Here is a 24,235-nt window from a genome sequence, read left to right on the forward strand (position 1 = left end):
CAGTAATTGCTTCTTACTTTGCACTGGGACTATCTGAGTGTCATTTTTGGCTTCACACTCAGCATGTTCCCATCCCTTACCATACAGGCCCCGGCTCCTCAGCTTTGGAGCAATGAACCTGCATTTTGCTGCTTCACTGCTGGGGATCTGAGCCAGCTCTGACATAGTGAAGATTTTCAGGTGCCATAGCAGTTTTAGGAGGAGAGCAAGGTGAGAAAAACTTTCCATTTGCACACTAAGGCAGATGGAATATGTCTCCATGTAATATTTGCATTTCATTGTGTGAACAAATTCAAGTTTTAAACCAAATGTCCAAGAATATTTCAATTATTTTTGCAATTCTCACATTTATTCAGTACCTATAGGAAAAGTTCTTATTAAAGACAGTAGGTAATCTGGGTTTAATACAGATTACTGCTGGGCTGTGTTAGGTTTGTATTTGTTGCATTTGTGATAAATTTTAATATTTAGCATTTGATAATTTAGTTTGCCAGGTTTTTAATGATGCTACTACCATTTAAGATGTTTTTCTGTCTTCAAAAATTAAAACTATTTCAGGATATAAAATAACTCTACTGTTCATTTTAAGGCACATGTCACTGCATATGTTTGTAGTTCTGTTTTTCTGAATGTGTAAGGTTTTTTTACATATATTGGTATTTCATTCTGAACCTGGGGAGAATTAATGTTTACAGTCACTGTTTGAATTCATTTTAGCTCTAATTGTTAAGCCTTATCCTCTGGGAGTAAATGAAGGAATCCCAAGGAGGTAAACAGAAACAAAGGCATGAGAAGAAAGAAAGGAAGGTGGTGGTAACAATAGCACACGGGGTTTTTTATATCATTGATTTAGTACAGAAAAGACTGTGTGTTATAAATCCTTTATATATTCCATATTCATTCTAACTGGTAGAAATACCATATTTTTCCCATTCACAAAATTAATTTTGAGCCATGAATTCTGGCCAGTAAAAAACCCTGAATTAACTACTCCAGCTAGAACTATGTCTCATGTTGTTATATTGTGAAAGGATTACGCACCACTTAAACTCCATGAATCTTCAAAAGCAGCACACCAGCAGATAACTGGTGGTGCCATTAGGAGATCTTAGATTTTATTTTATTTTTTTTTTTTAGAATCTTACATTTCTGTAACTGGCTATTAAAATTTATTTTATTTATCTGTTTGAAAGGTATAGGTTTTTTCTTTCTAAATGAACAATATTTAACAAGCTCAGAAAGGGAAAAATATAAGCTTCTCTAATGGTAAACTGGTAAACACTGACTGAACTGGGGTTTTTCCCCACCTCCCCGGCTCCAGTATTTTGTCAGCTGTTAAATTCTGCTCATCAGTAGCAAACCATATGTTAACCATGTTATATTTGACAATGATGGTGTCTTACAGCCAAATTATGAGTTCACTTAACAATTTGTGTAATAAATATTTCCACTGTATTTTCTAAGTAACCTGACATGGGATCACTACTCTAAAGAGAAAGAAGTGCTCTGGATTTAATTCATTGGTGAATTTTCCCTTCTCACATCCCTCCAAAAAAGAATTATAATTTAAAACAAGTTCATTTAGCAAAAATATTTTGATGTCAACATGTCACTCAACATTCCATGCCTGTTAACCATGAAATATTTTTTCCAAGTGACATCACTAGATAAAAAGGAAAATCTAAAAGATAGCCTTTAGCATTCAAAAAAACAGATTTCAGTTTTATTTTTACAAGCCATGTAAAATGAATTAAGTTCCATTTTCAGCAACTACATTTATATTCTGACAGGCAGAAAAGCTGTAGGTTTTGGTTTGGGTGGGTTTTTTTTTCCAAATGCTGCCTGTTCAATGAAAAGAACTCATTACTGAACTTGATAAAGAGCGGGTATTAATACTAAGCGTGTCCATTTCATATTAAATGTATTATTCTGGCAGAAGAATATTTTCATTTCCAGATCACAGCAGAAATAATTAAAATTTGAGGCATTAATTATACTTTAATTAAACCAAACCATATTTCATAGGATTGTTTTGGCAATATGAGGAAGAAGTCTGTCTCCTCAACAGCTAGTGAGGTGGTTACGACAAATTATAAAATCACTGAAGCCAAGTAGAATTGTTCCGTCAATTAAGTGTGTCTGTGAAGGAATATATACAGTATATAAGCAGATGGAAATAATACAGCAATATTTTAATTCAGACATACACACCCATTGTATAAAATCACAAATAATGAAATCTGCTTTTTTTTTCTCTCCATGTAGTCTAAAGAAGTCCCTTGGGTTTGGTTGGGCTGATGATTCTATGTTAACATGTTAGGTATTAACAACACGTCCGTTGACCTGTTAATTTAGATTTCTCTGAAGGACATGGTTCAAAACACTGTTTCTATGTATGAGAAAATGTGTTTAAAAGCAGAGAACATGCTAAAACTTGTGGCACGCAATGCTTTGAAATTTAATGGAAATGTATGTTATTCTTTGTGTTCATTGCTTTCTTTGTAAATATTTTTACATCTAAATGTAGACATGATCTATAAGGTTTTTTGTGATTTTGTGATTAGAATTGAAATATTAAGTTAATTTATATACTCAGAAATATTCTTTCTTATTGTTATTTAAGGATTTTTTTTTTTTTTTCTACAATGTAAGCAAGTGTCAACTGCAAAGCTTTCTTATTACTATAGGCCAGATTACCCAGCAGGCAGACACCAATTTCCTAAGTATACTACTATGACATAGAGGGTTGGAACAGTGACTGGCATGTGCTGCAGATGTGCAACAGGAAGCTTCGTGCTTCCTGAGTTGCTTCCCATCTCCATGTTCTAAATTCTTCACTTTAGTGAGTAAGATACAGAGATATATATTGGGATTTGTAGTTTCTTTGATTAGTTTTGGCCTTTGTTTAAAAAAAAAAACAAACACCCCACCTATAAACAAAAGAAGCCTAGGAAATAAAAGCCTTTTTAGATATACCTAAAGCTCTTTTCACGGTGATGATGGTTGGTGTACCAGTGATAGTGGGGACAGCAAACATACATGGATATAGACTGCTGAGAACATTTAGCCAGTAGCACAGCTTTTAATATCTCTTCCATAGGCTTAATTAATTGTGGACAAGACTTTGGATCTGGTAGATATCTGACTCCTATCTTTACTGAAATTAGTTAAGCAAGTAATTAACACTCATGGGACTACTCAAAAGGAATGTCTTTCCTTGCATAGTAAAGAAATTAGATGAGACCAAGGCAAATGTTAAAATGGACAGTTATACAAGAATGTGAGAAGTGCTGATCTATGCAAAGTATTGACAAGTAAAGTCATGCTGACATAGTTTGGTAATCTGAGTTGGAAGAATGTTTGTATTTGACTTTAGTAAATAGGAATAAATCCATATTTGAGTTAGCATAGAGCTGTTAGTGATATGTCCAGCATATTGCTGAGTTAGCCATCTTTCTCTACGGTGACCGTGACGTTACCGAGCCCAGTTAGTTCTAAATTACTTTTGTTAGTCATGCTTCCCATAAGTTAGCTTTTCATGGTAAACAGAACGTGGTAAACAGGTACTACCAAAGGTATTTCCTAACAGATTGGCATGGACATTTAGAAAACTATATAAAACTATTTTAAGGTGTATCAGCCACATATAGAGCCTAATATAACTGTACGTAACAGTTTAAGTTACATCTGAACTTTAGTCTTCAGTGCATGAGCAGGGCGATCCAAATTTGATCCATATTGGGGATTCTCCTGTAGCTGTATTTGAATAAATAGTCAGTAAGTCATGCTAGGAAAAGGACATGTGGTTTGTAAGAGCTCACTTAATACTTCCTGTTCTTAAAACTTCCAAGAAATTTCTAATTAACATTTGTATACAAGTTCATTATAACACTTGCATAATGTATGACAATGGCTGCAGAGGGATTTGAACACTGATGCTAACTAATATGAAAGATTGCATATTATTTCTTTCTCTTTTTCCATAATAGTCTCAGTTATTTCCCAAGTTTCTCATACCTGATGGTACTTAATGAGTAAATCTTAATTTGTTCAATGAAACTGTGATTTTGAAGTGGAAATTGCACAAAAGATGCAAATTGAAGTTAAGCTTTGCAATCTGATCTGTTTTTCCTGTTATATTTGTGTGAATCTACCATGTTAGAACTTTGATTCAATCCTCTTGTATGATACATTGATTCTTAGTTTAAAAAAAAAAAAATATTTTGGAAAAGGAGTTTATTATCTGAGAAAAGTCAACATATTTTTTGCAGATTGATCATTTTATCTGTTATGTTCAAAGTTTCCTGAAGCTAGGAACCATCATTATATTTGAAAAAAAAAACACCACACCTTCTAACTGCCATTCCATCTCACTTTGTGAATTTAGAGTACAGTTAGTGAACAATCCTTGCTGTTTTGTCTCATTTTTCTATGAAGCAGGCAGTTCCTTGGAAGCTGTTATCAGCCTCATTTCAGATAAAGTCTATTCCTCTTAAATATTATTTGGACTGCAAAGTGCACCTTTCATACACATGGAGTGCTACCTAAGAGGGAGTTTTACCAGGGGAACTCTTTCCTCATGCTGGCTAACATGTTAGGCTGTTTTCTTGGACACATCATATAAGACTGTAAGTAATTAGTCACAGCCTTGAGTTGGTTATCAGTTGGAATTCTTAAGTTCTCCTCTCCTACAAAAGTACTGTACATGATTAGATTTGGTCTCAGATACCTTCCAATTAAAACAGTTCTGCTACCAAAAATAAGCAATATTGGGCCAGAGTAGGTATGTAGTTGAAAAGTGTAATTCCTTGATTCAGTGGACAGGAGAATTGTCTTGGAAGTGTTCTGTAGGTTCCTATCCGCTCTCCAAGAATCTGTATTTTATTAAGCAATCATAAGATAAATGTGGAAAAGGTCCATCACCTCTCCCAGATAAGCACCATGACTGCAGAAAGCCTTGCTTCTTTCCTTGTCCATTTAATACACTTGATTGTGCATTGATCTAGCTGCAGCAACGCTGGTGATGTTTTCCCCAGAGCAGTTTCTAATCTGGTTATATACAAGCCTTCCCTAGGAAGATGGCTTTGCATCAGGATAAAAGCAGCACAGAACAGGTCATCACACCTGGGGGGAATGCTTTAACCACTTAGTTTTGTATGAAAAGCAGGCACAAATACTGCTTTTTCTATTCTGGTCTGTTTTTTAATGAGAATGTTTCTGGGCACTGTACCTACAAGCACAGATGTTATGTTTGGTGTGTTCTGAATACCAGATTCTTCCTTCCTGGACGAAAGATTAAAAAAACAGGCAGTTTGAAAGTCTTGGCCTCTTCAGTGTATAATGAAAGCTACTCAGCTGTTCCAAAATATTGACGTTGTATACAAAGCAGTATTTTAAATGTGTAGGGAACTTCAGTTTTAAAACAGTAAATGGACTACACATTATTTTTCATTGATCTTCCTAAATATTCATTGTGTAAAATGAACTGTCTCCAGTAATAAAATTAAAGTGGTTTTTTTTCATTTATTTCCCCCCCTTTTCTGGTCATATTTTTGCAGTAATCGCTGTACTGTGTATACAATGAAACCATTACAACTTCAAGAACAGATTCATAGGAATACCGTTTTAAATACAACCTATTGTTATATTTACATTAAACATTCAGAGAAAATCCTCATAAACCCTGAGATATTACTAGAGAGAAAATCAAGATACACAGGCTACTTGAATACTTAGATTTTAAGAGTTTTGAGCAAACCTTTTTTATCATGAAGCGTAATTACAGGTCTGAACATTTAAGTCTAATATTTTGTGGCTTAGCATACTACTTCTTACTGATAACCTTTCATATACTGTTTATCTGATGGAGATGGCTCCACATTTATCTCCTACTTTTAAGAAGCATTTTCTTTAATACTGCCTCTTGCACAACAGAAACAGTTTTTCAGATCAATTTAGCTATAGGCTGCTTTTTCTGGTCAAGTTGTTTGTTTGTTTGTTTTCCCCTGCAAAATCTTAAATCTCCAGTTTAAGTCATATACAGAATAAAAAACTTCCCATGAAAGAAAATGTTCAGGATTGCTTTTCAAGACTATATGAAATATAGAACTAAGGGTTAAAGGGGAATTCTCAAAAAAGAAATGCAGACATAGGTGTGAGATGCTTAGCCACGTGAGAATAGATAAAAGGCTATTTCAGAGTGAAAGCCTTTCCAACATGTGCGCACGTGAGAGTGTATTAACAAGGCTGCAATGCCTCTTTGGATATGAGTCAGAAAGCTGCTTCTATTTAATTAGACAGGAAAATTGTGACACAGCCATGGTATGTGGCTTAGAATAACAAGAGCGTTCAGCAAATTACATTGAATGATAGAGCTGTTGCAGGAGGAAAAGTGAAGCATAAACTTGAAATGATTATTTATTTATTTGTTTACAAAATAGTGCTTCTTTTCTGTCTTTTTATAGTGTATGCATTTTTACTATTTTTTATATCATTATTTCTGTTATTTTCTTCCTTCTGGGACTAGTTGACTCCAGTTACACTGCTTTATGGCCAAAGACAAAACTGCCTGTGAAGTTAGCAAAGCATGTTAAATAAGCTGCCAAAATATGAACTATTTTATACCTTACAGCTCAGTAAGAAAGACAATTTTATACAACTTAGAAGTAAAGACTTTGTGTCACCTTGTAGGACAGCCTGAAGATAGATTGTATATAGCTACTGTTCATTATGATGCATCTGTAGGCTATTAAATTTCAATAATAAATGGTGAAAGAAACATCACAGTCTTAGCAAACCGGCACGATAAAAGGGAGGGTTTTATTCTTCAGGAACATGTTTTAAATTAAAACGAAAAGAATATAAAAGGGGTTCATAATGTTATAGTAGGATGTGGGTAGATAGATGTCAGACATCTTTCTGTGTGGTAAGGAATCCTGAGTTTCAGATATGTGAGAAAACAGCACTTTGAGTGAGAACCTCAGGTACTTCAGAGCAAGTATTTGACTTGCCATCTTTGCATTTCTACCAAGGGTTCTATTCGGAAGTCTGACTACAGGTAGTTTTTTATTTGTTGAGAATTTCATGTTAATTCAATTATATATGTAAGCTGTACTTGATTTACACACATGATAGAGTAAGAACTCTCTGAAAGGTACAGAAATTGTAACTAGAAGAAGCAGGTATTGTATTTCAGCAGGAATAGCTTCATCTTAACAAAGGTAGCATCTCTTACCATCTTCTCTAAAATTCAGGCATTAGAACCTAGCCCTGTCCAGATGAAAGTCAAAGGAGAAGCTGAGTTGTCCTTGATTCCTATTTACTTTTTTGATTCAAGGGAGTATGCTTGAATGCCTCCAAGCCAGAAAATATTATGTGAGACAATTTCTAAATGTGTTTCTAGATTAGCTGTTCCTATGACCAAAGGACTTCTTTGACAGTCATATACTACTAAAAGCATTAGCACTTAGAGCTGTGAGAATTGTACCAGTCCATATTTGCTGAAGCACTGATGAGTACTGACATTTTAGAAATGATCTAATTAGAAAGCAGTGATTTCTTGCAAAGTTTTGACATTTTAAAATACAATAGTATTTTTTGGAGTAACAATGTAAATGACAGTGATTTCTTAAAAAAAAAAAAAAGTCTAAATAGAAATTGATATTAATTGATATTTAGGAAAGATGCCTAACAAAGGGGGAAAAAAAATCTTTCTGTTGACTGCTTATAGAAATGTCAATAGAGAGTAATGGACAAAGCTGGAAAAGAAATAATAAATATGAACCCTGTAGCTAGGGAGCGGAGGGCAACACAGCTTTCTGACAGAGCCCAGAACAAAAACACTTCTAGTTGCATTTGTCTGTTTGACTATTCTAAGATGCTCCCAAAATCATTTGGTAGTGAATTATAGCATTCTTCCCCGCAACTCTTTCTTTCAGTAGTCCTGTAGAGTGTCTAGATGCCAGTATTTTAAGTATCATTAAAACATTTGCTCAAATATGTCAGGTTTTTTCCAAAAAGTTTTTCAAGGAAAAAACTAGGTAGGCTTAAAGAAACAGTAGAACCTGATTCAGGGTTGGATTTGCCATGGAAATACATTCATCTGATGTTGAATCTGAGGTAGCAATAATTACAGTGTGACTGATGAACCGTGTTGAAAGTCCTACCTTTCATAAGCTAGAGAAGCCAGGCTACAACTCTTCATTTCCTCTGTTCTCTTACCTGCTATGACCTATTGCACATCTCCCTTTCTGATTGATTACTCATTTATCCTTAGATTAAGCATGCACACAAGCACCAATAATTATTGATTCCATGTGTTTACAGCTGCTGCTTTCTGTTTCCAAGTGTCACATCTGGATATTTCCTGGTCTGCGTATCCTCTTGTATTTAACAACAGAAAACTCTTACAGAGAGCTATGTCAGTGTATAACTAGACTGCAGGCATCCTGCTTATTAATCAGTCCGCTACTTTGCTGCTTATCTGTCATTCTCTCTGCTCCCTATTGCACAGTTAGACTGCTTTATTTTTTACATGCCTTATTGAGACCTTTTAGATTCAGGGAAATACAGGCCTATGTACTTCATGGTTTTGTCAGAAGAATTACTTCCAAAAATAGAATAAGTACACACATGAATAAATTTGCTGTAATTGGAAAGAAGGGAAATTGTGACCCAAAATACACATAAGTTTTTTGATGCATTCAGAAAGCATGTTCTTGTTTACATAGATTCCTAAAAAGCTTTTGACAAAGATCATCATCAAATGTTTTAAGGAAACTATACAGCAATGGGATAAGGAAAGTACATAAATGGATAAATAATTGGCTAAAATGGGAAACAAGAGGTTGGAGTCATTTTTAACCTTGGAGGAAATTATTAGTAGTTACATAAGGCTTTGTGCTTCGACCTTTGCTCTCTAGCATATTTATAACAATTGGGAGAAGGATTTGAATTAAAAGTTGTTAACATTTCCTGATGATGTTCAGTAGCAGGATAGCAAAGTCAGGGCCTAATGGTGAAGAATTATAGATTTGAACAAAAAGTCAGCAAGCTCAGTAACTGGGTAATAACATGGCACATAGGATTCAATACAGAGAAGTACCAAATGATGAAGTGATGGGCTCTGAGTTGTGTATTACTACACAGAGGCAAGATCCAGGGTTATGATGATAATCCCATGAAAATACAAAAATGGCAAAAAAGATAAAATCTTTAACATTAATAATAATATTATTTTCTACATAATTAGAAATTATTTGAAAAGAAATAGAGAAGAAAACATTATGCCAAGGAATGAATGCATGGTTCACTTGCCTTGAATACTGTGTGCTGCTCTGATTCAGAACTAGGGAAATGGGGTTTGTATATGAGAAGGAGTTAGACTGTAGTACTTCTACCACAGGGTGTTAGGGATGGTAAAAGTTAACATGGGCTTAAAGAAAGATTGGACAAGTTTACAGAGGGAGAAGCACTAGGATTACTAAACACAAGAAACCGTTTCCAGCTCTGGGGATGTTGAGCTGTGTGCTTGCTCTGCTCTTGCACACTTTCCTGATATCTGCTTTTGGTCGCTGCAAGAGGACACCTTTGGCCTCGCGCCCAGTGACCATCCTGTAGTTCTCACAGTGGCATACCCTGTGACGGAGTTGCTCAGTAGTTTGAAGACAGACTTGAATAAAACAAGAACTCTAAAGCAGGTCGGTGTAAAGCAAATGAAAAATAGTATAAGAACAGAAGGAAATCAAAGTCTTATGTTTCTGTCTAATTTCAGACTGAAATTTATGGACTGAAAAGAGAAACTCAAGGCAGATTTCACTGTGCGGTGCTATTGGTTTAACGACATGCCCTCCCCCCCCCCCCCCCCCCCCCCCCAAAAAAAAAAGGTGTTGAATTCTTCTATTAAAAAAAGTAAATAAAGGAACTTGTAGTTCTGAGATTCCTGGGTGTAGGCCATGTACATTTTATAAATGCATAATCTGGCAAAAAATAATTAGATCAAGAATAAAGATCTAAGCACAATCTGGAAAATACATATGAAAGCAACAAATGTTTCATATTTAAGTTGAAAAAACATAGCAAAGGAAATATCAGGGGTTTCTTTATTTTTTAAATCCTTCCCTCCTTGACTTCAGAAATGTTATTTATAATTTTTTTTCTAGTTACATTGACACTGTTCAAGCCAACAAAACCAAACTAAGTAGAAGGATGGCTAACAAAATATCTTGGAGTACCAATACAAGAAATCCTGCTATTTTTTATTGACTTTCATCTGAGTCTAAAGATTAATGCTTTAAGCACTGCTAAAATGTATCAACTGGTAGAAAATTAATTACTAATGTACTTTTAGTGGAGCATATTAGACTTCAGCAGGTTTTACTATAGAACAAACAGTATTGAAAATTATGATCATTATGGATGTCAACAAAAAAAAGACATTTAAAAGACATGGAAACAGTACGTGACTGTGAAATGTTCTGTGGGTTTGCCATAGACAAGTTGGAGAGAGGCTTCTATCGCTTTTCAGGAGTAGAAAGCCATTAATTCTCCACACAGCTTAAAACACATAGCATTTTAGAGGCAATATTTTTACCATGATATTTTTTAACATTTAATTTAGTTTTTCATACTAAACTGTTTTGGTTCTGAGCATCATCTGTAGTTTATCTCCTGGTCAGCCTTGGTCAAACCCCTTAGGTTTAAGATTTTATTGATCTTCCTGAGGGATGTCCTGCACTATAAGGTAGGGTGGATTGCTGTTTAAACAATAAATACTTTTAAAAAATATGCCTACAATGAGGGAAGTGTGTTTAAGACTAAAAACCTCAACAGCTATTGTTAGAATTTGCAAGCATTTGTTGCTATGGCTGTAATTAAAATCCTGAATGATAATCAAGCTTTTAGGCCAACTCCTGCCATCCATAAAAAAACAAATAACAATTTATTCCAAAAACATTGTCCTCAGTACATTTTGTTATTTATCAAAACAAATACTGATGTAAATTCTGTGTTTATTTTGTTAATTATATTTTCACCAATATACCAGACAACGTTCTTTCAGAATATTAATTGCTTTATGGAAATTAAGGAAGGGGTTTTGAAATAACTGCTGCTGCAAACCATTAATCTGTTTTGTGCTGTAAAGAGATCCAATTTCAACTGATTTCAGGATGATACTCCTAGTTGCTTTCCTGATTAACAGATCTTTCAGAAGGGACTTGGGCTTGTAACTCATGGCTTGCAAGACTTGTGTTTTCAACTTTTCATATGGATCTCATTCAAGAAATACTTAAATGTTCCAAACATAACCGATTATCATTCTTGCTTTTATATTTATACAGGCTTTTAGCAGCCCTGTACTCACAGGACTCCTCCAGTCTTCCTTGACTCGCCCTTTCCCATGCACCACACACTGATATCTTTCCCCCACCCCGCATACCAAGAGGGATGGGTGACAAAGAAACAAAGACGTAGTCCAGGGAACAGTTCTTTTGCTCTCAGAAATAATTTTTACTCAGTCACTGGCATTTTCTGTAGGCATTCATCTAGTAGGCTTATGTCTGGCATTCATTTAGCCCATCAAATTTGTAATAGTGAGGAGAGATTTGGACGGGTCCATTGCCATGCTTGTTTCCAGACAAAAGTATTCCTAAATAGCTTTGTTTAAGTTAGACATCAGCAAAAAATGATGGATTTTCTGTCCTTGAACAGGTTATTACCTGGGATTATTTTGGGGATATATCTGGCTGAATAAAAGGAATTTTGCCCTTACTACCATTCCTTCAATCCTGAGAATGCAAAGAAAACCAGAAGGAAGCATTACCAATCCTGATAACAGCACTAATAATCCTAGAAATCTTAAACCATCTTTCTCTGGGTCTGTATCTGTCAGTGAAGGCCTTTCTATTTAAGGATGTTATGAACTGGAGGTTCCTGGAGCTCCATTTGCAGCACTGCCCACCTCCTGGTATAGCAGCTGGATGTTCTCCAAAGTTGAAGCTGACTGAAATGGTAGACAAAAGTCCTCTAGGGGATGCAATGAATGAGTGGTCCTGGGTTTTCAGTTGGTTTTCATCAAGGTCATTCTGCAGTGATTGTAGTACTGAAATATTTCACAGTCAGTAGTGTTAAGGAGAAAGTCTGTCACTAGCCCAGTATGTTCCAAAGCAAAAGACCAGAGGTGGACACTTCATTTTCCGATCGCTAAACCATACATAAAATGGGGGAAAAAAATGACACCTCTGTACCTATTTGATAGTATTTGCCACAAGGAGGCAAGCTGTACTCTTGGTTTCATTCCAGTGACCGTTAAAAACAGATTTTTAGCTACACTGTGCATTTCAGTACAATAACCTGCAGATGCTGCTTCTTAATAACTGTACCCTTGTTTATAAACACAGTATCTTGAGGCTTGTGTGATTCTCTAAATAGGAAATGCTGTGAAATCTAATTGGAGTTTTTTTAAAACACAAAAATTATAAACTAGCTATTAGTGTTTGTTTAAATAATACAAATGCATTTGGAACAAATACAAGTTTGTCTTACTTTCTGGAAGTAACTTCATATAAGTAAAATAGATAAATATTGCATTTTGAAAACAGTTTCCCCCAAAACTATTATAGTTAATTTATAAAAATTATATCTCTGACAAGAAAGAAACAGTAGTCTGTTCTCATGTTTCAGGTTAATCATTCCAATTTCAAAGGCATATAACGCTAGATGGAGAATAATTTGTAAAGAAGTTGTTGCCAGGTTTGTACTGTCCTTCAATGCAGTAATAATGTTTGTTGTATAAGATTTGGTTGAAAGTAAGTCTTTCTAATGATTTTTTTTTTTTAGTTTGAAGTGTCTAAATTGAACACTAATGTAATCAGTTATGAAATAAATCTACCAAGGTGCTGAGAGAAAAATTGGAGCAAGGAGAAGCTTCTTCAAAACAGGCTGTCAGGAAACTGTTGTACAGTCTTCCAGAGACAGCAAGCTTGTGAACAATGACTTTAAAAAACACAAAGGTCTACTGAGACAGAGACTTCTGTTTGGCTTTTAAAAAAGGTCTACTGAGACAGAGACTTCTGTTTGGCTTTTAAAAACAGGCCAGGTTGGAGGAGGTACAGAAACCCAGACAGCTTACAAAAAAGCAGGAGTAGGTTTTAGGGGAAAAAGATCTGCAAGGAGCAGGATGAGGTTTAGAAGTTAGTGTTGCGTTGATGCTTAACATCCTTTGCCAAAGCAAGGACAAGGGGACAGTTGGGTTGTGTTTACACCGTAAACACTGGAACAGCTGAAAGGCTGGATTCATTAGCTCAGCCATGAGCTGTTCACAGAGCTTTGTGCTCAGCATATTGTGTTGTGAGTTCAGCAGAACAGAGCACATTAATTCTGTGTGATGATAATGAACTCTCAGAGCAGGGCACAAATGAGATGAGGGGAACCATGGGACAGGTGGTAATGGTTTCATGAGCGTGCTGCCATTTCCTGGGTCTGCGTTATGCTTCAAAAAGACATTAAAATAAGTTGTTTCCAAACCGTGAGTTTTCTAAACTGAATACATCTATTTAAACGTAAGCTAGCTCTTTTGCTGTTACAACATAATGATAATAATAACAACCCTATTGGCCCCTCTTAAAATACAGTTGTAACATTTATAAAGCTATTCTGACTTAATGCTTCCTACAGCATGAAGAGTACTGACAGTCATTTAAAATGCTGAAAGAGAAATTAACTGTAAAAGCAGATGAACCAAACAGATGAAAGACATGTAATTATTATTTCTTATCTAGTAAATACTTCTTCAAACAAAATACATTTTGAACAAGCATCACTGAGATATTATATGGAGGGAAAATTTATAGGTTCCTTAAATGACTGGCTTTATTTCTTAGAATTTCAAATAAGGCCTCCAACTGATTCCTCTTGGAAGCTAATTCTCTTTCAGCAATTCAGTAACAGATACCAGCAAAATAATTTTCAGTATCTAGTTAAGCAATACAGGACTTAAATATCTCCCTTCTTCATGAACATGCTACTGAATTACAAATTACAATGAGGAAGTAAATTTCATATGACATAGATTACTTCGGTCTTTTAGTAAATAAGGAAACACAGCTACATTTTTACCCTTCTTCATTTACTATAATTTTTATCTGACTTTGAATGAAGTCAAATATCTAAGGCTGTCAAATGACCCTGTCCTTTATCATCCAGAGTAACATATTAAGACAAATTTTCAAAATTCTGAGATGAGGCACTTTACTGGTAAAACTTCATCAGCATCAACCTGACTTTAATAATACTAGCCAAATTCTCCATGGAAAGAACCTATACATAAAGAAGTTTGAATGTAAAATAATTGCAGACAACGGAAAGCAGTGGGACATTAGTTTAATTCTGCATACACTTACAATATGAAAAAAAGCGATAGAACACCATTCTTTTAAACCGCAGATTGTCTTTTGTTAATTGGAGCATCTACTAGGACAAAAGTGAATGTAGGAGCAGAAACTCATGCAGTAGTTACAGTGAAATCTTTTATTTAATGGATAGATTAGAAGCTTGTTTCTTTATGATACCTTACGCTGGAGTTTTAGGTTTTTGCTGTACATAACCACTGAAAGGGAGACACTATTTATCAAAATACTGCTTGTAAGAATGGCATTAGCACTAGAGGCCTAGTTAAATATATTTTATATTATAAATAGCCTTAGTCTTCCTAAAAAGCTCTTAAAACAATTTTATCATGAGAATAAGTATTAAAGAGCCAAGTTCGCAACTTGCTGTTAAATCATTTAGTGTCTTCAGTAGGTTACATTATGCACATTTTATGTATTTGATCTCACTGCTAGCAAAAGAATTTGTTACTAGGAATGGAAATGGAGATAGTAGTTTTATTTCCTGTGTTTTCCAGTTCTAACATGATGTCTTTGTGTAAATCTTGAAAATGTTTATGACCAAATAAATGAGCTCTTGCACTATGCGTAGTTAGAGAGCTCAGATTGTTTACAGCTTTTCTCGTGCAGCAAAGTCAGAGTAAAAATTAATTCTTTAAAGTCGATATATTACAAAATATCTGTCATCAAACTGTCAGCAATACTGCATTCATCTTCGTGGCCCTTTTTTCTGAATATCTCAAATAATACTCTGTCATGCATTAGGATTTAAAATAAGTCAGTTTTAAGCTTTTTATGGTCACGTGTTTAGTATTTTTAGATAAATACTCAGACTTCATAACTTAATTGCTGAAATAACTTACTTGAAGCATGACCTGAGTTTACTTCCATATATGAATTTTAAGAAAGAATTAAGACTGGCCTTTGGAAAGCAATTCCAGTTCTCTTATTAAGACATCATTCCTTTTCACAGGCAGCTTTGATCTACTATTCTCCAAAACCATGCAGGGTTTTTTTTTGGTCTTTTTTTTTCTTTTTTCCTTTAATAGAGGTTTTGTACTGGATAGGTACTTAGGAAACTAAGTTATACATTCAAATTCTTACTTGACATTTAGTGAAAGGCTGTAATCCATAGAAGATGAATAAACAACCAAATATGAATAACTTAGAATAACTCAGAATAATAATAACTCAGAATAACTGAGTAAAAGATGAATAGTAAATGTTGTGCTCCAAATGGTAGGAATATTGCTGTCAGCAAAGAACAAAATTTCTGAAACAATACTGAAAACCGTGTTTCAGAAAAAGCCTCCAGACATTTTCTAGGGTTATGTAGAACTCCTTTCTTACGTGTTTTGTACCTCAGCTCAACTTTACAGCATTTTTTCTTCCTAACACTGTTACATAGTGAGATACTCATTGCCAGCCACTCTCAGCATCTCTGTTCACTTCAGTCATACCAAATGGTTTACTACCGTTAGGAGTTTGTAAAACTGGGAAGTGTGCAGAAAATGTTACGTTTCTGTCCCAGCTCCCTACTCCTCTACTCCTCTGCAAGCTGCCTGTTGCCTTTGAGGAGTTGCTAGAAAGGAGGAAAGATTGTACAAGACTGATACAGAGAATGAGCAGAGAAAGACAGTGAATAGAAAGACATTACAGTACTACAGGCAGGCATGTTGAGCGATGTCCTGAGTGATTCGGAATGACAAGGTTTGGAGCCAGTGGGATGGGAAAGAATTTTTGTAGTCTGAATGAAAAACAGTGGATTGCTGAGAAAAATGAGTTAGTTTAACTACATTGTTAGGGAAAAGGAAGTAAATAGATATATCATCGTGATTTTCACCTCTCAGAGAATTCAAAAGTGTTTAACCTGAAGTCCCACTGAATAGTTATGTACTGAAAATGAAAAAGCACTTTGGTGACTTATTGACGAGTGGATTAAATCAACATTCAAAAGTGGCATGTGGACAAATTTATTATTTTTTAAAAAGACACTTTTTCATTATGCCTTCCAAAACAAGAATGGAAATTCAAATAGGATCTAATCGTATTTCAATTTACTTGATAAAATATCTTCACAAATATAAAAGTTCTTAGCCATCATAGTTTATTTATCTGCAACGAGCTATCTTGCATGCTGTAAACCATTATTTTTGACTATCACTAAACAATAGCATACAATTTGCTTGCTGTGTTCCATGAGTAGCTTCAATATCCTCCTGGTATCTAGAGACTTAATGTGTGTTACATCAGCTCTTGCAAGTTGGTAATGGTGTCACATGTTCTTTTCCATTATGATGTAGTGTAATATAAGCTGTTATACAAGATTCTGTGTCTCAGGCTTTTTGATACAGTACATTTTTTTTATAATTCTACAAATGCTGATACACCAAAATGAAACAGAGAAGTGTTGACAGCATGAACAGTAGGCACAGTGAAAAAAAGCAAAAATTGGAACTGAAAGAGAGTATTGGATTATAATATACAAGTTTTGAGTATCTGATTGTTAAAAAACCATTTTTATAAAGTTAAGATACTGTCGCGACGGAGGGAAGACACAGTCACTCAATATGAGCGATCAGCAGACTTCATTTATTGTCCCTTACAGTCACCTTTTATGCCTTGTTATAATTAGCTCATACATATTACAAAAGTTAAGCTCATTATTGGTTAGTTACCTAAATATCAAGTCCGCCCCTAGTTTCTGTTCTGTAGTTATCTGTTCCCACCTGCAACATTCTTTTCCCACCGCAGTCTTCCTGTTATTTTGTAACTTTTGCTTTACTTCAGATAAGCTGAGAGCGATGTGCATTTTTGTCCAGCCAGCTGGACTATGTCTATGAGACCTTTTTCAGCTAGCCAGTTATCCACAAGATACTCAAATCCCTTGAACTAAAAGCTTAAATCTTATTTGCTTTGCAGTATGCTTTTCTCTTTGGATTTTGCTGGGGGGGAAGGGGGGGAATGGGGGCGGGGAGCATTGATGTTCCTTTCTATCTAGCTGTATCAGACAGTAAAGCTACACCAAATCCTCTTGTACCAGGTTGCCTGTGAGAGTCATAAACTGTTTTGCTCTCCCAGACACATGACCTAAGTAGTTCAAAGAACAGGGAGAACGTCTCACTCTACTAGGAACATTGATCAATCTTTTTCAGACCGCATCTAAAATGGGGTATTTTCTACAGTATTGGTAAACCAGACTGTTTACGTTTGAGATAAGTCACAAAGAGATACAAGTCTCCGTACTTCAGTCTGAACTGTGTGATACCATATTGCTTTCCTCTGCAAGACTGCAAACCAGGTAAACTGTTGGTTCTCTTTAACAATTCTTATGCTCTTAAAAGTATAAATAAAGAGGAAAAACATTGACTTCAGACTTTTTAGAGAAAACATTCTTGTCCCTAGTTTTGGTAAATGTGTGCCAGCGATTTTTAAAGGTTGCTAATTGAAAATCTGACAGTATCTATTGCAATGTCATCATTTTGCTGCTATTTTCATACATCTCTCTATATCTTATTTTATTAAAATTTCATTTTAGCTATTAGTCCATAGCTGACGCTGCTTTAACAGGAAGATTAGGCTGTCTGGGCTAGCACTTCCAGAAGACCCTTGTAGCCTGAATGATTTCATGATTTAAATTGTTATACATGTAATTGCAAAGACCCATGAAATACACTCTGACAATTCAGGGTTGCCCTGAGAAACAGGATCTGCAGGATTGCTGCAGTTAGTGGGGTTTATCCCTTTCTCAGTGACTTTCAAATCCACTCATTTATGAATATTATTACTTTACAAATTAGTTTTAAAAGGGCTTTAAAAATGTTGTAATCTTTAATCATGCTTTATCTGCTTATTTTATTTATACTGATCCAGCACTGGTTGTCTTTGAGTTACAGAGTAAAATTAGCCCACTGCTCAGTTCAGAGAATGTCATATATTTAAGAATTCCTAGAGTTTCATCAAATCTAGGCAAACTGCTGCTTTAAGATACTGAAATTTTTTTAGTGCATATTTTTGCAGGTTATTTATAGTACAGAGTTATTTGTAGTATACACTCCAGAGTGTTTGAGAAAAGGTGCTATGTTGGATCTTGCATACAGGGAGAAATGACAGTGTTGGCCAGACTATCTGCTGCTGTAACAGATACATGTATATATTCCTCAGTAAGAGCAAGTGAGAGGGATGCCAGTTCTTCCATCCCATTGACCTTGTTCAGTGAGCCTGATCTAGATTATGTTATACCAGTCATCATACAGTTGGATCTGGTTGTAAATATAATATGACATACAGACTTTGGTAGAGCTGATTTTCCCTTCTGGGTATTCACACTTCAGTCTGTGGGCTAAATTTGGGGGCCTTTCTGTCTAAAAATTCTACACTGCATATGCAATGGAGAGAGAGAGAGGAAAAGAAAACTAAAAATCCTCCAAGGGATGGTGTTACCAGATATTATTATTCCTTGGACGTTTGCCCTGTAATTTAAGTAACCTCAGTTCACTAATGGAACAAAAGTGACACTGTCTTATTATTTGACAAGATAATTATCCAGCATGTACTAAACAAAGTTTGATGTAAAGACTTCATATTTTCATAAGAGAAAAAGCAGACAATCCTGTTCCTTTTCTGAGCAAAACATTCAAATGTTGCACGCTTTGGATTATGCAATTTTAATTTTTTATATTGAAGTCAAATAATTAAATCCTGCCTCATCTGGTTGTTTTGAAGACTCATTGTGTCAAACTTCTGAATATAGCTGTTGAACACATAGTGACTCTAAGGACTGCTTTATCCTTGTATAGTCTGTGGCAAAGTAGGTACTGCTACGCTGTGCAAAATAGGTGTTGCACAGTTTGGTCCAGCATAAAGTGTAGGATGCCATGACAATTTAGTGCCCTTTAATACTTTTAAAAATACTTTAGCTGTATCATTATAAGACAAATATAGGATGATGTCTTCTAAGGTATTTTATTCAGTACGAGTATAGCATAGAATCATATTGTAAAAAGAGTTTAACTGGGAATTTTATAATAACTGTATATCACATATGTGTATTGTATACTATTATTTATTCACTTATGAGATTACTCGTTTTCTGTGCCCCCAGAGTTTCTTGTTCTCCTAAATGGACATCTGTGGATTCAGTTGTTTCACGTATCCTAGCATCACTGCCTATTTTGACCCTTTATAATTACAGAGAGTATACTTGACTCCATAAAGGTTTAAATCGATTATGTTTCATCAGAACAGACAGAATGTTGAGGAATCTTGCTTTTCATGGCTGCAATTGTGTTAACAGGCAGTTTCCAAATGGAAAATGGTGTTACCCAAGAGCTAGACAGGTAGTTACTTAGTTCTTGTTTTCCTGCCTCAGAGTATGCTCGTATGAATACAGAAGTTTTATTAAATATGGTGCTTGCAGAAACTGATACTTAACATGATGCATTATCTTTCTCTATGCTAAGTATTTTTGAGAGGTATTTTTTGTTTGTTAGGTTTTTGACAGTAAAACTCCAAGTGTGAGTAAAGGTGATATGTTCTTGTTGCAGTCTGAGATAGTTGAGATTTTAACAAAAACAGTTAAATCTTTTTCTTAATTGCAGGACTAAAAAGCAATAATATACTGGCTGTTTTTCAGTAGGTGGCACAATATATCTACCAACAATTAAATAGTAGAAATAATGAACTGTTTAAAAATAAACCAGCAGATTGGTGGCTCTTACAATTGAACCTAAACCTACAGTTATTTGTGCAATATTTATAGGAAGAGGATTACAAACTTCCTCCCCTTGATATTCCCAAATTTAGTCTCCAAACCTGATCCAACCGGGGTCAGGTCTACTGTGTAAGAAAATTAGGCAAGATTAGTGCTTTGTATTGACACTGCCAGCAAGGTGGTGGGGTTTTTTTGTTATGAACTCTGCTAGAGAAATTTATCTGATTCTGATCTCGCACTTCACGTAGGCATATGAATAGTTAGCTGTCATCACTACCTACATAGCTTTAAGATACCCAGTGTATAAAAAAGATAGAACTCTCTGATTATATACAAGTGTCATGAAACTTGGAAGTAACTTGGAAGGATTATTTTCTTCAAATATGTATATATATTCTCCCTTTTTTAACTCCTTCCTCCCTGCCAAGACATTTGACTTATTTATTAATTAAAAACAGCAACAACAAACAAATTGCAGTATAAATGTTACTTCAACATCCTTTTCATTAGCAGATGTGGTGGAGCTGTGATACACACTGGCGATAAAGGCCGAGTCTACACTTCAGAGAAGCTCCTAAGGCACTCCCCATGCTGCTCCCCAGGCATGCTCTGCTGCATCCTGCTTCTGCATGAGAGGAAACTGCAGTGCCCTGCTCGATTGTGCACTCAAGTTTCCTTGCAAAGGAATGTTGGAAAACAAGCCAGTACTATAACACTCCAGTCAGTCCCCCAGTGTGTGCAGTGGGCAGGTTCAGGGCTGCAGGGCACATCCATGCCCTGCACAATCGGCGCGCTCCCAGAGATCCGCCCATACGGCTCAGGGAACTCCTCTCAGTCTTCCCAGTCTTGCAAAGTGAAGCAAATGACTTACAGAAATAAAACCAAAGCTACTGAGAACACCTTTAATGCTTGATGATGTGATCACATCTCCCAACTAGTCTATGTAATTTCTTTGTGCTTTTCTCTTCCAACAAAACAAGTTTGAATTGCTTCTGTACTTGTGCCCTGCTCTTCAATTCTGTTGCATTCCTCCTATTTTACTGTCACGTTAATCTGCATCAGCCATGGTCATTTTAGCATTTTTGATGTTATCGTTTTATGAATGAGATACTTTTAAACTGTTTTTTCCTCACTGAGGAAACGCTTTATAAAGATACACTTTATTCACGTACAGTAAATTAAAGCCTACTTCAGAAATGTTATAAGCATTTAGGCATCCGAGTACACTATCTATTTGAATGCTTTTTGATGAAGTCACTTATTTATCTATGTTAGAAGTTAAGGAAGTGGTAAGGAACACATAGTACTGTAGTTTAAGCCAGAAGGTAGTGTGAGAGCAAAGATACGAACAGTGAACAATGGAGACAGGAGAGAAGGTGTACAAAGACAAGCACCCAGTTGAGTGCAAGACTGCAATCATGCTGATTATTTTCCTAGCGCATTGCTTCTTCCTGGCTTGCAATGTGTTTATGTACTCTTGATACCAGACGTTGTAGGACATATTCACTTTGCCTAGCTTTATAAGCCTTTTGAGTGCACTTCAGAACAACGGGCCTAATTTAGTTGCCCTAAATCACCCTCTGGAGGAGCCTTTCTTTTCCGCTGAGGCATTTAGAGCATTTTATTTCATAATATTGGTATCTGGAATTAAACAGTGTGAATATTCCATATAATGTACTTCTCTCTCTCTTTCCCACTGTGTTTTCAGATAAGCTTGGAAAGCATCTGTCAAACTGAGGGCATTACTACAAGTTCTCTTGAATAAAAACTCAAGGATACCAGAGACCAAAAGATAATGCAACTCTAATTGCAGCAGCTATGATTTCTAGCATTCATTTTTACCTTTGAGAAAGTTGGTGGGGGGTTGTTTTTTGGGGTTTTTTGTTTTAGGTTTTGTTTTTTTGTGTTTTAAGCAGAGAATAAAAGATATGGCTGCAGGCAGGGTTTTTTACTATATTTCCCTATATAAGGGCTTACTGTTCTGCTCATTTGATAATATTACAATAAAAATACCAATAATTAAATGTTAATAAGCATATATTTTGTCTTCATTCATACAATCAGCTTTATTATTTGTAACTAAGGCATTCTTGATACTTAGTGCCTGTGTAGTCAAGTATTTCAAGGTTAAAAATACAGTTCAAAGCACAATATTCTTTTGTACCCACACAGAGGTTTAGTGCTGCATGAGGAGCATGTTTCCTCTTCTCTGCATTTGCTACCAAAAGGGCTGCTCCACCCCTTGTCCCAACACTGGCAGGCTCAGAGGTGACACCCTTTGCAGAGGTGTACTCTGCCCTTTTATCTAGGCTCCTAAAAGACTGACTGAATCATAGGTGTTTCTCTGCAAGCTGTAAAAAGCAGCAAAGTCAACTGTTGCGACGTTTCTAAGATGTCTTCTTTCCGTCATAAACTCATGGTTTTCTGTGAGTTATTCCAAAGGCTCAAATAATAAGCATGCAAATGATATGTCAGGATAGGAACAAAATTAAGCTTTTTATCCTACCTTTAAGAAGTTTCAACTGGAAGTAACCAACTTTCTGATAATGGCACAATGCTGCAAAAGGATCTTGAGTTGTGGAAGGCTTTAAAATAAAAGAATTGCCAACACACGAGTATGTTTTCTCACATTTCAGTGGCAGATTATTTCAGAGAACTCTCTAGCCCATTTCCTATTTCCTTTGCCCTTGGTCTGCTGAGTAATATTGGCATTTTCCCTTAAAACAGCATATCTCCTCTCTGGACGGAAATTTCTGATAAGTGTTTTCCGTTGAACTTCCTCCAGCGTCTACATTAAACAGCGCCTTTGCCAAGGATCATTTCCTGTGGTCTCTGCTTTCTGAACAACATGTAGCCTCAAGATTGTGTCGTGCCTGCCCACTACCACGGTGTGTTACTTGGGACTGCAGGAAGTTTTCCAGTCTCTAAATATAATTATTTCAGAAACCACTCCAGGAATTGTTACCTTCCTATTCTGTGGGGGCTAACTAATTTTAACTTTATTTTAATTTTAATTTAATCTTTTAACTGATCCGATAATACTGAATGAAAAATATGGGGCAATTTTGGAAATAGCAATGGAGATACTTTAACTGGAAATGCTGAAACAGGATGATGTCAAAAAGAAGGTTCCACTTAAATTTTATTGCCTGATTCCAGTTTGGTCAGAACCATGTTCCATCAGGATACACTATGTCAAAATTTATGCAACTAGTTTTGATTCCTTAAATACTATCTGAGCTGAATAGATTTTAGCAATAGCAGTCATGACCAGATTTCTACATAAGAATATGATGGCACTTTTCCCTTGCTCGCTATGTGAGGGCCATGATAGTGTATGATGTGCAAAGTACAGTGTGGGGTTTTTTTCAGAAGCTGAAGTGATTTTAATAGAAATGTGATAGAATACTCTGCCTATGACTTTTTAAATTTGTTTACTTCAATATCTTCTGTATTAAACTAGCCAGCTGAGAAAAGTAAATATAACCCTGAATTTAATTTCTGCTTTCTGCAAAGCATGTATCAAAAAAGAAAAGCTGCTAACTGTCAAGCTCAGGGTGCCAGACACCTGAATCTGTTACAATTGTGAGACACAAAAATGGACTATAAAACTTACTGGAACTTAATTTCCCACCCCCACCCCATCCCCTAATATTGCATCCAAAAGCCTAAAGTGATAAGGACTCTTTCTTCTCATCTTTCGTTTTAAAGCTTCATGTGTAAACTGACTCTTGCAACAGAAAATTGCTGGAAATCAGCATGGCTGGCTACGTAGTCTGTCTCTCTCAATTTTCATTTCTTTAAATGTGGAGATTATTTAAAGCTTTGGGGTTTTTTCAGTCAGAAGCCAATAGTAATGACAAAGAATGAAAATTTCTGTAAATACCTTAAAAGAAAAATTCTTAAGCATGTTACACTAGAAAAGAATGAAGAATCCACCAGACTTAGATTCCTTACTTGCTGTTGCTGGGGCATCAAAATAGCATGAATCCCTTCTTATTGTTTCTGTTATATTACATAAATTTTTGAGTTTTGAAATTGTCATTTAGATGTCTAAATTCAGTTGGGTTTTATTCAAATTCTTATTTTCCAGAAATCTGGAAATTTTGATTCTGCTTTCCTTCATTTGATATTAACG

At 35.5% G+C, this 24,235-nt stretch overlaps 1 protein-coding gene across 2 annotated transcripts in view; it reads right to left on the reverse strand.

The window, feature by feature from the left end:
- Window positions 1–22,771, reverse strand: part of KLHL4 (kelch like family member 4) — a 94,269-nt gene extending 71,498 nt beyond the window's left edge. The window contains exon 1 of one of the 2 annotated variants that reach the window (XM_055727511.1): window positions 22,604–22,771. The gene's annotated coding sequence lies outside the window, so the exon portion shown is untranslated. The remainder of the gene's footprint in view (window positions 1–22,603) is intronic. The other variant, XM_055727512.1, reaches the window with a different exon arrangement.
- Between the last annotated feature and the right edge of the window lie 1,464 nt (window positions 22,772–24,235).

Source organism: Falco cherrug, chromosome 15 (genome assembly GCF_023634085.1).
Source record: "Falco cherrug isolate bFalChe1 chromosome 15, bFalChe1.pri, whole genome shotgun sequence".
In the NCBI taxonomy this organism is placed as follows: Eukaryota; Metazoa; Chordata; class Aves; order Falconiformes; family Falconidae; genus Falco; species Falco cherrug.